General features: G+C 40.0%; 1 pseudogene across 1 annotated transcript; it reads left to right on the top strand.

The window, feature by feature from the left end:
- The first annotated feature begins 2,740 nt into the window (after window positions 1–2,740).
- On the top strand, window positions 2,741–9,201 carry LOC101704887 (putative inactive serine protease 58; annotated as a pseudogene). Its single transcript, XR_015449218.1, has 5 exons — window positions 2,741–3,128; window positions 3,929–4,079; window positions 5,535–5,785; window positions 8,375–8,520; window positions 8,934–9,201. The product of XR_015449218.1 is annotated as a putative inactive serine protease 58 (transcript).
- Window positions 9,202–9,469: the final 268 nt, after the last annotated feature.

Below are 9,469 nucleotides of genomic sequence, written 5' to 3'. Positions count from 1 at the left end.
AGAAAACTCCCTTCTAGCCAGGGATTTAGCTCAGTGGTACTGCCACCTGCCTCACAAGGGCAAGGTCCTGAGCTCAATCTCCAGTACCATTAAAACATGGAGTAGAGCTAGAAGTGGTTTGTCATCTGTTCCAATTACTGCATAGCAAACCATCCCAAACTTGGAGTAATGTAAGATCAGTTATTTATTATCTCTGGTGCTTCTCGGGTTTGATTGGGTTCCACTGGGAAATCCTTTCTTAATCTCTGTCATGATTTATAGTCAGTTAGTGGCTGTGCTTGGAGCGTCTCACTCACATATCTGGAAGCTGTTGCTGCCTGTGGCTGGGACTTCAGCATAATGGTTGGCTTCTCCACCTGCTGCCATCAGGACAGTTTGAGCCTCCTCAAACCAGCTGGCTTCCAAGGGTTTGTGCCTCAGAAGAAGACAGCAGAAGGAAATTGTACTGAATTTTAGGAAATGTACTCAAAAATATGTCAGTCCATAGTCAAGAGAAAGAAAACTAGACTTTACCATCCATATAAAGGAGTGTTAGGGAATATAAAAATACATTTTTTAAAGCCACCAGAAAAAAAAAATCTCTTAGTAACAGCATTGGACTAGATGAAGTCATAATTGAGTGACATTTAGTGAAATGTAACAAAAGGAATTATATAAGGTATGATGATGACATGCCTCATAGCCCTTAAAAACTGTGTAACTTCTCATATGGACATGGTGGCCCACACCTGTAATCCTGGGAGGCCGAGGCATCAGGGTCACAAGTTCAAGCCCAGGCTGAGGAATTGGGCCACTTAGTGAGACCCAAGTCTCAAAAAAAGAAAAGGAGCTGAACATCCAGTGCAAAGGCCCCGAGTTTAATCCCCAGTACCCCCCCCTACAGAAGAGAAAAAGAGTTGTACTCTCTCACTTCTCCAAAAAGTGAATAATTATTCTCTAATCTAATTTTTTCTACGTTAGAAGACATAGATATTCTAAAGGAGAGGGGATTGGCAGTAATTGCTCTGTACTCTCATTAAGGAGTCTTTGGGGTGGGGGTGGAGACATATGAATCCTCAATGAAAAATAGTAATGAAAATGGTCAGTTTTCCTCTGGTGACTTAAAAACATAGAAATTTCTCTCTCTTTGGGAGGTCCCTGAGAATAGGAATGGCAGCTGGGAAAGACATGGGTGCCAAAAACAAGAAGAAAAGGGTGATTCCAGGCAATGCAGCTATAACCAAGAATCAGGCTATGGTAGGAGACCCTGTGTGTGTCCTGCAGATGATTGAAACTTTCGCAAAGTGATTTCCAGGGCCGGGGATTTAGCTCAGTGGTTCTGCTGCCTGCCTTGAAAGCTCAAAGACCCGAGATCGATCCCAGGTACCAAAAAACAAAACAAACAAACAAAGTGATTTCTGATGCTCTAAAGATATTTTCAGATCTGAGTCACAATATCTCTGAATGTATCCAAATCTTCACTGAAAGTCTGAAACCCCCCCGGGGTTAGGTTAATGGTGGATTGAGAGGTGAATCTGAGACAGCTGTCTTCATGTACTGCTTGGCAATAAGTAGAGAAACCACCAGAAATAAGCTCAAGTCCTACCAAATAAACCTTTGGAAAGAGTGGAGGGTGCCACACTTCCTTAAATGTCATGGATTGAAGGTTTAAACTGTACAATTGTGAACAAGCTTATGAAGCTTTAGCTTCTTACTGGCAAAAAATGAGTAACTAATATTTAATTTAAGAGCCTAATAAAAAGATAAATCTGTTCCCATGAGCCATATGACATCTGATGAAAACTTAATAAATACTAATTTTTATTATTAATATTATTTTAAAGCTTTTCCAGCTAAAGAAGTGCAATCCTCTAAAGATTAGAGCATTTGGGAACATGCAGGTGTCATGTTTTAAATTCATAATTACATTTTATAAGAACTGAGTTCGCATGTAATTTTTAGATATAGGAATGCTATTTTATGGTGTCTTACACCTGATCAGTTCTTTAATTATTCTGACAAAGTCTAATTCATGTTTTGTATTTGCTCAATCTCTAGACAATGTGAGGTTGAACCTGCTCTTTATTGCTGAACTCTGAGGAACAGGCAGCACATTATCTCATAAGGTTATCTTACAGAATGGAGTGTAGTGCATTTGGAAAAAGCAACAGGTGTAAAGAGATGGGTTTTGTTCTATTCTGATAGGACAGTGAGGGTCTCCAGGCTGAAGATCTGAGGGTAACTGTTCAGATCTTAGCTCATAGTTCATGAAACAAACAAACAAAAAGAGTTGGAAGGTTCGTGTCTGGTCTTGTCAGCAGGTGCAAGCAAAAAGGGAAATGTCTGGTTTGACAAGTCAAAGGTACACAAGGGAAAAATCTAAAGTCTTACAGGAGGGATGAGAACGAGTACATAGAAAGCCAGATCCAGCTTTTGTGCGACAAGTGGTTCTTTGTGGCTATTGATTTCCCAAGAAACAAAGGAGGAGGGGTATTAGCCACCAATGTTTGCTGGGAGTGCAAAGCTCAGGAAAGCTCCCAGGGAATTGGGAGGCTTCATTCTGAGCCCTGACTTTGCCACAATCTGCCATCTGAACCACAAACTCCTCATGGACAGAATGAGGGAAAAAGTAAATATATATATATATATACACATATATATACACACACATTTCTTAAATGTATTTTATATCTCAAGGTTCTGTGAGTCTCTGGATGTAGCACAGACTCTGGAAAGAGTGAGTTGGCAGAGAGGACAGAGAGATTTAAAGTCACAAAGGAAGGAGGGGACAACAAAGAAAAACTACATCATAGATAGGAGGAGAGCAGTCATCAGATACATAATGGTGCCTGGGGAGGTGTTTGGGGTCAGAGCAGAGGAACCAGGGACCTTGACTAGACTTCTTCTTCGCCTCAGTTACCCACATCAAAGTCGGCATCCGGTCATATTTTATATAATTTAGCCTTGATAAGGACTAATTTGAAGACCACCGTCAGAGCCTTCAACCTCTCCCCACTCTGCCTCTGCTCTTGTCACTGACCCTGGACTCCATACTGGGAGCCTTTACAGCTTGAACCATTTGTCTGCTCCACGGAGATCACAGCCAGCCATGAAGGACTGTCTCATCTTCGTTTTCATGAGTGCCGCTGGTGAGTTTGAGGCCTGGTTTCTGCCTGGGGGAGACCCAGGGACTTGTCTCCGGGGTTAGGAAGAGAAATAGCCAGGGGCAACCAAAGTAATAGGAAGTGGTGGGGGTGGGGCATTTTAATGAAGTAGTTCACTGTGGGCGGAAAGGAAAGGAGCAGCCCTTCATGCAGAGTTCATCCAGTCACTGTGCTCTCTGACCCTCGGATGGGACATGTCACGATGCCCTTGGTGTCAGTGCCCTGCCCTCCCCAGGATGCCCTCCTCTAGCCCGGAGTGTAAGATTTCTGAGACTTCACTTCTCCTGCACAGCCACCTTTTCTTTCCCTGGGCAGATGGTTATTAGAGGAGTGGGCCCAGGAAGGGACTGCAGGCTGCTCAAGGGCTCTGGAAGCCCCAACATTTCCCACTTTTTAATTTTTGCTGCCAAACTCAGGCAGTATTTCATCTTTTCCCCTTCATTCTTGGTAAAAGTTAATTTTAAAAAAATAATGTATTGAAAGTGCCAACTTATTTTTTTCATTTTTGTAATACATAATACTACCAATCCATGCTTCTGATCAACATGAGATGAGAGTACTGGTTTGTCACAGGACCTGAATAAAATAATTCCTTCTCAAGAAAAAATGTTTGTTTCTTAAAATTTGTTTGCCTTGAGTAGCATGCATGATTTTTCTCTTACTTTAAAAAATATTAAAAAGAGAGACAATACCATCTTTGGAAACCTCCAGTAAGAGAAAACTACCCTAGCCTGTTCTAGCTGGCTCACTTCTTTTTCTTTCTACCTATGACCTCTATTCTCCAGGTATTGCTCTGGAAAATTCTCCTGAAAAGATGAAAACACTAGAAGACTTCACCATTCCTTACCTGGTCTATCAGGAGGCCAGCCCAGAGGCCTGTGTGGGATTGCTCATTCACCCCAAGTGGGTTTTGACAGCTGCTCACTGCTCCTTACCGTAAGTAGCCTTTCATTCCTGGGAGCTGAGAGGGATCCATTCAAGTGAAATAAGTGTGGTGAAACATCCCAGAGAGTTTTCAGTGAAGCTAGAAGGCCCAGGAACATAAAGGCTGTTTTTCCCAGTGAAGAATAGAATACACATTTGGGTGGTTTAACTGGAGATCAATAGGAGACGTCAGAAGTCTTCATTGGGAAGTAAATGCTATTTATTCATCAACAAATATTATCAAACATTTACTATATAGCTAGTTTAATGCACTGAGACAGCAGTGAGCATGTAAAATGGAAATAAAGTTTTCCTCATGGAGCTTACATTCTGGCAGAGGAAGTACCCACTAAACAAGCACATAGCACAAAATAAAGCATAAAACAGAATAAGGGAAAGTAATGTATGGGAACAAGATACAGGGTTGTTGTGCTAGGCCTCTCTGAAGATGTGAAACCAACAGGAAGAGAAGAAGGCAGTGAAAAGAATAAAGCCTAGGGATAGTCCAGGCCCCAGGAAAAATACTCACATAGTCTCTGACATGCAAAGATACTAGGGTATTTGTCAAACAGGAATCCCTGTTGTTGGAGTGTAAGGAGTAGGGGACATATTCATAGGATGAAATTAAAATGTTATTCAGAGGCCACATCATATGGGTCACGGGAGAGCAGGCTTACTGTACAACATAATGCATCCAATGCACATCTCAGCACTGTGGTCAGGTGTTAGAAATCGTCCTGTGAGGGAGTCCTACTCAGAGTTCCAGGAGTACACATGGCCATTTCAAACTCATAGTTCTCAGCCACCTGGTTATGAAAGGCAGTGTAGTCTGACACAGGTCGAATGCTTGCTCTCTATGAGGAAGAACACACCAGAAATAAAGTCAGTTCTTATTCTCCTGTAATTGGAGCTGGAAGAGTAGATATTCTTTCCACCACTCCTGTGTAATGCATGAACTCCTTTGGGCAGGGTGTGGCATTAGGGTCTGTTGTATGGCTGGACTCCTGGGGATGGAGATGGGCAAGCCTGGGTTTACCTGGGGAATATAAGGGTTGAAATGGCAACTGGGAGTCCTGACACTCAGTGACAGCATTTTGTAAGTCTGTGATCAATGGGACCAACACATGGACAATACACTTATATGGGCCTCAGAGGGCATAGAACAATGCAAGATATCCAGAATATCTTGTGTGCTTCCTTCAAGAGCTGCTGGAGATTGTGGAATAGACAAAGCTCTGACATCATGGATCATGGTACCGTCTTTACTTGCTCTCTGCTAATTCAGACTGTCCAAATTTTATTAAGAATGTTAACAAAATTATTAAGAATATTAAAAATTAGATTGCTTCAGTTTTCAGGTTAATAAATGAGATTAAGATAATTGGAAAAGATGATTTCTGGCATTTCTTGAAGTATGGCATTTTGTGACTCTGTCCTTTTCCAACTTACTGCTTTCTTTTTCCAAAGTAAGAAAATCCGCCTGGGAGTTTATCAACCAAACATCAAAAATGAGAATGAGCAGTTGCAGAATTACTCATTGACTGTGACTCACCCTGAATTTGATGGAAAATCCCTGAAAAATGACCTTATGTTGATAAAACTCTCCAAGAACGCTGCTGTTGGCCTCCATGTGGGAACTATAGCCATAGCTATTGAACCTTTATCATTTAATGACTCCTGCTTTATCCCAACCTGGACCTGAAATAACTATAAAAATCGTAAGTGCTTGGCTACTCTGTGTTCTTCACCCTGGGGAGTCTGGAGCTACAGGGAGAATGTGGTGACATGTACTTTACAGAAAGAAAGCTATGAGGTGATGTTCTTGCTTCTAGGGTGAGAACATTCAAACATGCTGATATAAGACAACTAATCTGACAGTAACAAACAGAACAAGCAGTAATTATTGCATGCAGAATATTCAAGACCAAGTTCAACAGAACTGAATTTTGAAACAAAGATGAGAAAACTAGGACTCTTCACTCACAAAGATAGTATTGAGAAAGTGAGAGCTGCTGAAAGCCCACCATGTACTTAATGGAAGAGCAGAAGAGCAATAAGAAAAAGAAAAAGAAAGCCTAGGTGCTGAAGCATGGTAATTCATTCTTTCCAGTGTGTGCTGTGGTTGAGGAAGCCACTTGTACTATCACCAGAGCTAGTTCCTGTAGACAGCCCTACTGCTGTACCTACTGCTGTATCTGTGAGTTTCCTATGAGAGGTGGAGACTAGAGTGGCTCAAAAAAGTTTGATCATTCTGACACACTGTTAGTGGCTCTGGAAAGACACATTTCAGAGAAAAAATAGTCATATCACATGTTGTAAACATGCATCCTTCTCTGTGTGCCCAAACTAGGATAAGCAGAGAGACCTGCTGTCTGCGAGAAGGTATCTTCTCAAAGATCCTATGTGAAAAAATTGCATTCTCATGTACTTACTTGCTTATGTGACTTATGTGACTGCTAATGATCAATTATGATCTCTTTAGCTATTGTAAAAACCTTTTTAATTGACTTAAACTCTGCTTCTAGTGAGTACAGAATGATTTATCTGATCTGTAAAAATAAAATATGTTTGTAAAAATAGAAATGAAATGTATGTATGTACTGAAGGTATAGCTTAGTGGTAGCTTAGTGGTAGGGTGTAAGATCCTGGGTTGGGTCCTGAGCACTAGGAAGGAAGGAAGGAAGGAAGAAAAGAAAGAAAGAAAAAGAAAGAAAGAAAGAAAGGAAGGAAGGAAGAAAGAAAGAAAGAAAGAAAGAAAGAAAGAAAGAAAGAAAGAAAGAAAAAGAACAAAAGGAAAGGAAAAAGGGAGAGGAGAGGAGGGGGAGGAAGGAAGAGAGGAAGAAAGGGAAAGAAGGAAATTTTCATATCCTCAGTATTTTGTAAATCCATATTTCAGTTTAGATGAAAAGTTCTATACCTGGAAATCGAAGGGAATGTATTTTCTGAATAAATTGCACCTTGCATGATTTTTGTCTTTGACTTTGTAAGTCTTATTCAAAGTATTTACATCACATCTTACAAATATACTTTATTGCTTATCATTTCAAAATAAAGCTATATGCAGGTTTTGTCATGTAGGCTCTGCAACCAGAACACCACCACCAGATTATACCTCTGTAAGACCTCTTGTACAGGGCTTCCAATGTATATCAGTAATCCCTTCTTTCCAGTAATCCAAATTAATTTCACCTAGTTTCTTAAATGTTTTTTAATTTAGTTCTCACAAGAATGTAAAGCTAAACATAACTCCTCTCTCTCTTTTTTCTAACCTGATGCTTTCTGATCTATTTTACTTAGGGGGATTTTACTGCATCAGAAAAACTGTTCCTAAATACCACTTGGCTAAGCTTGATCCATTTCTGTTCAATTCTTTGTTTCCCTCTTCCTTGCTTATTCTCTACCAAAGACTAAAATTACATAATTCCTTGGTAACAGTCCCTGGGTTCTCATTTTGAAATTGACAATATAGTAGCAATTGCTGTGTTGCAGAGATGGAGATTAACAATATGACCTCTTAGGGAACATATATATATATATATATTTTTTTCTAAATAATCTGTTTACTATCATGCACTACATTATGTTTCAGTCAATGATGTCAATGATATATGACAATGGCTTTATAATATTATAAAGGAGCTAAAAATTTCCTATTGTCTAGTATTTTTTCATACCTTTTTAGTTTACAGATATGCTTACATGCACAAGTGTTTAAAACCATGCTACACTGTTCATTACAGTAACATGATATACAGGTTGGTAGCATAGGAACAATAGACTGTCTTATAGCCTAGGTATATATAGGCTGGACCATTTAGATTGGGTAAGTACCCTTTGTGATGTTTACACTGCAACAAAATAACCTAATGATGTATTTCTCTAAGCAGAAATCCAACATGGACACATGACTATAATTTTTTTAAAGTTTTACACATAGTAAAAATAGTTACTTTACGATAAAGTGTAAAGATGAAGTAGATGCAAAATGGGAGTATGGCAGATTTTAGAGAACAGTGGCTTTGTTACTGTCTCTGTGTTCTCATGGAAACTCATAAATTTCAAACAGGTACTTCTAATCTTCATAAATTATGCATAATAGACAAAGAGAACTATAGATCTGGTGATTTTAAACTAGGTACTCTAAGAAGGCTACCTAGAATAGAATAAGAATAAGAATAAGAATAGCATGTTTATAGTGACCTGCGTTGAATATTCTCAGAGGTGAACTTATCTACAAAATAGAGGCTGACCACAAAAGCACTTGTGACAAGGGAGATAACTTTGAAGTTTTCTTCTCTTACCCACAGTCACTGACCCTGATACCCTGACGTGGATAAACCAATATATCCTTCCCTCCCAAATGTGCCTGAATATGCTCCAGAAACAAGAACAAAGAACCTCAGTGAACATCATGTGTGTAGGACAACTTCTAATTGTCCTATCTAACATTAAGGTATCTTTCCTTCCTCCAAAGAAGAGTATAATGTGGGAGGAGAGTATAATCTAGGAAGCAGAGGTGATGATGGGAAATCAAAGGGTCCTCCACAGAGTAAGGGATAGAGGGCTGAAGGCCCTCTCCCCAGCCTGCTCAGACTCTAGATGTGTTTCCTTCCCCTCTTTCCATCTAAGGGTACGCAAGATCTGGGGTAGACCATTTGTCCTCTCTCATGCCTGCACTAAGGTTGGTTCAAGCTTGAACCAGGAAGGGAAGACCAACATGGATGTTCAGAGAGGTCTGTTACCGCTCCAGCAAAATAAGTCCATTTCCTTGGATGATTTTGCTGCTGTAATGTCCCATTTCTTGGAAATTACTGTTGTTCGGTGAAGACAAAGCCACACTGACTTCCTGTTTCCTCTCCTGATCAGGAAGTTTCAGCATCTCCAGCCATCTGCAGTGGGCGAGTGTATGGAATCTTGTCCTGGACCAAAGGAGTTATCACCCTGGGAAGTGAAGGATTCTTCACAGAGGTTCATCCTTACGCAAGGTGGATCATGGAAATCATGAGTACCCACTGAGGTGCCCTTTCAGTGTCATGTCTGCATGATTTCTACACTGGATCCACAACTCTCTTCATCTTACTTACTCTTCATCAAAATTCAAGGTGAAAACATTCAATAAAAAAGACACCCCACACTTAGGACTACTGCTTTGTTTATCATGAAAATTTTGAGAATGGTGAGAAATTTAGCAACATTTCCAACATTTGTTCATTCTTACAAAAATTATTGAACCCGTGCACGTGACAATTGCAATAGTGGAAATGAGAAATAATCTCTAATAGAACACAAAATTAATTATTTGGGTGGTAGAGTTAGAGGAGGAATCATAAAAGAGGCAGGTAAATTAGGGACAGATATCATAAAACTGAGAGCACAGTTGATTAAAATCCAGGGGAAGAAGC

Source organism: Heterocephalus glaber, unplaced genomic scaffold (genome assembly GCF_053883595.1).
Source record: "Heterocephalus glaber isolate CG9 unplaced genomic scaffold, H.glaber_assembly_v1.0 deba00000621, whole genome shotgun sequence".
In the NCBI taxonomy this organism is placed as follows: domain Eukaryota; kingdom Metazoa; phylum Chordata; class Mammalia; order Rodentia; family Bathyergidae; genus Heterocephalus; species Heterocephalus glaber.
This window is presented reverse-complemented; position numbering and strand designations above follow the sequence as displayed.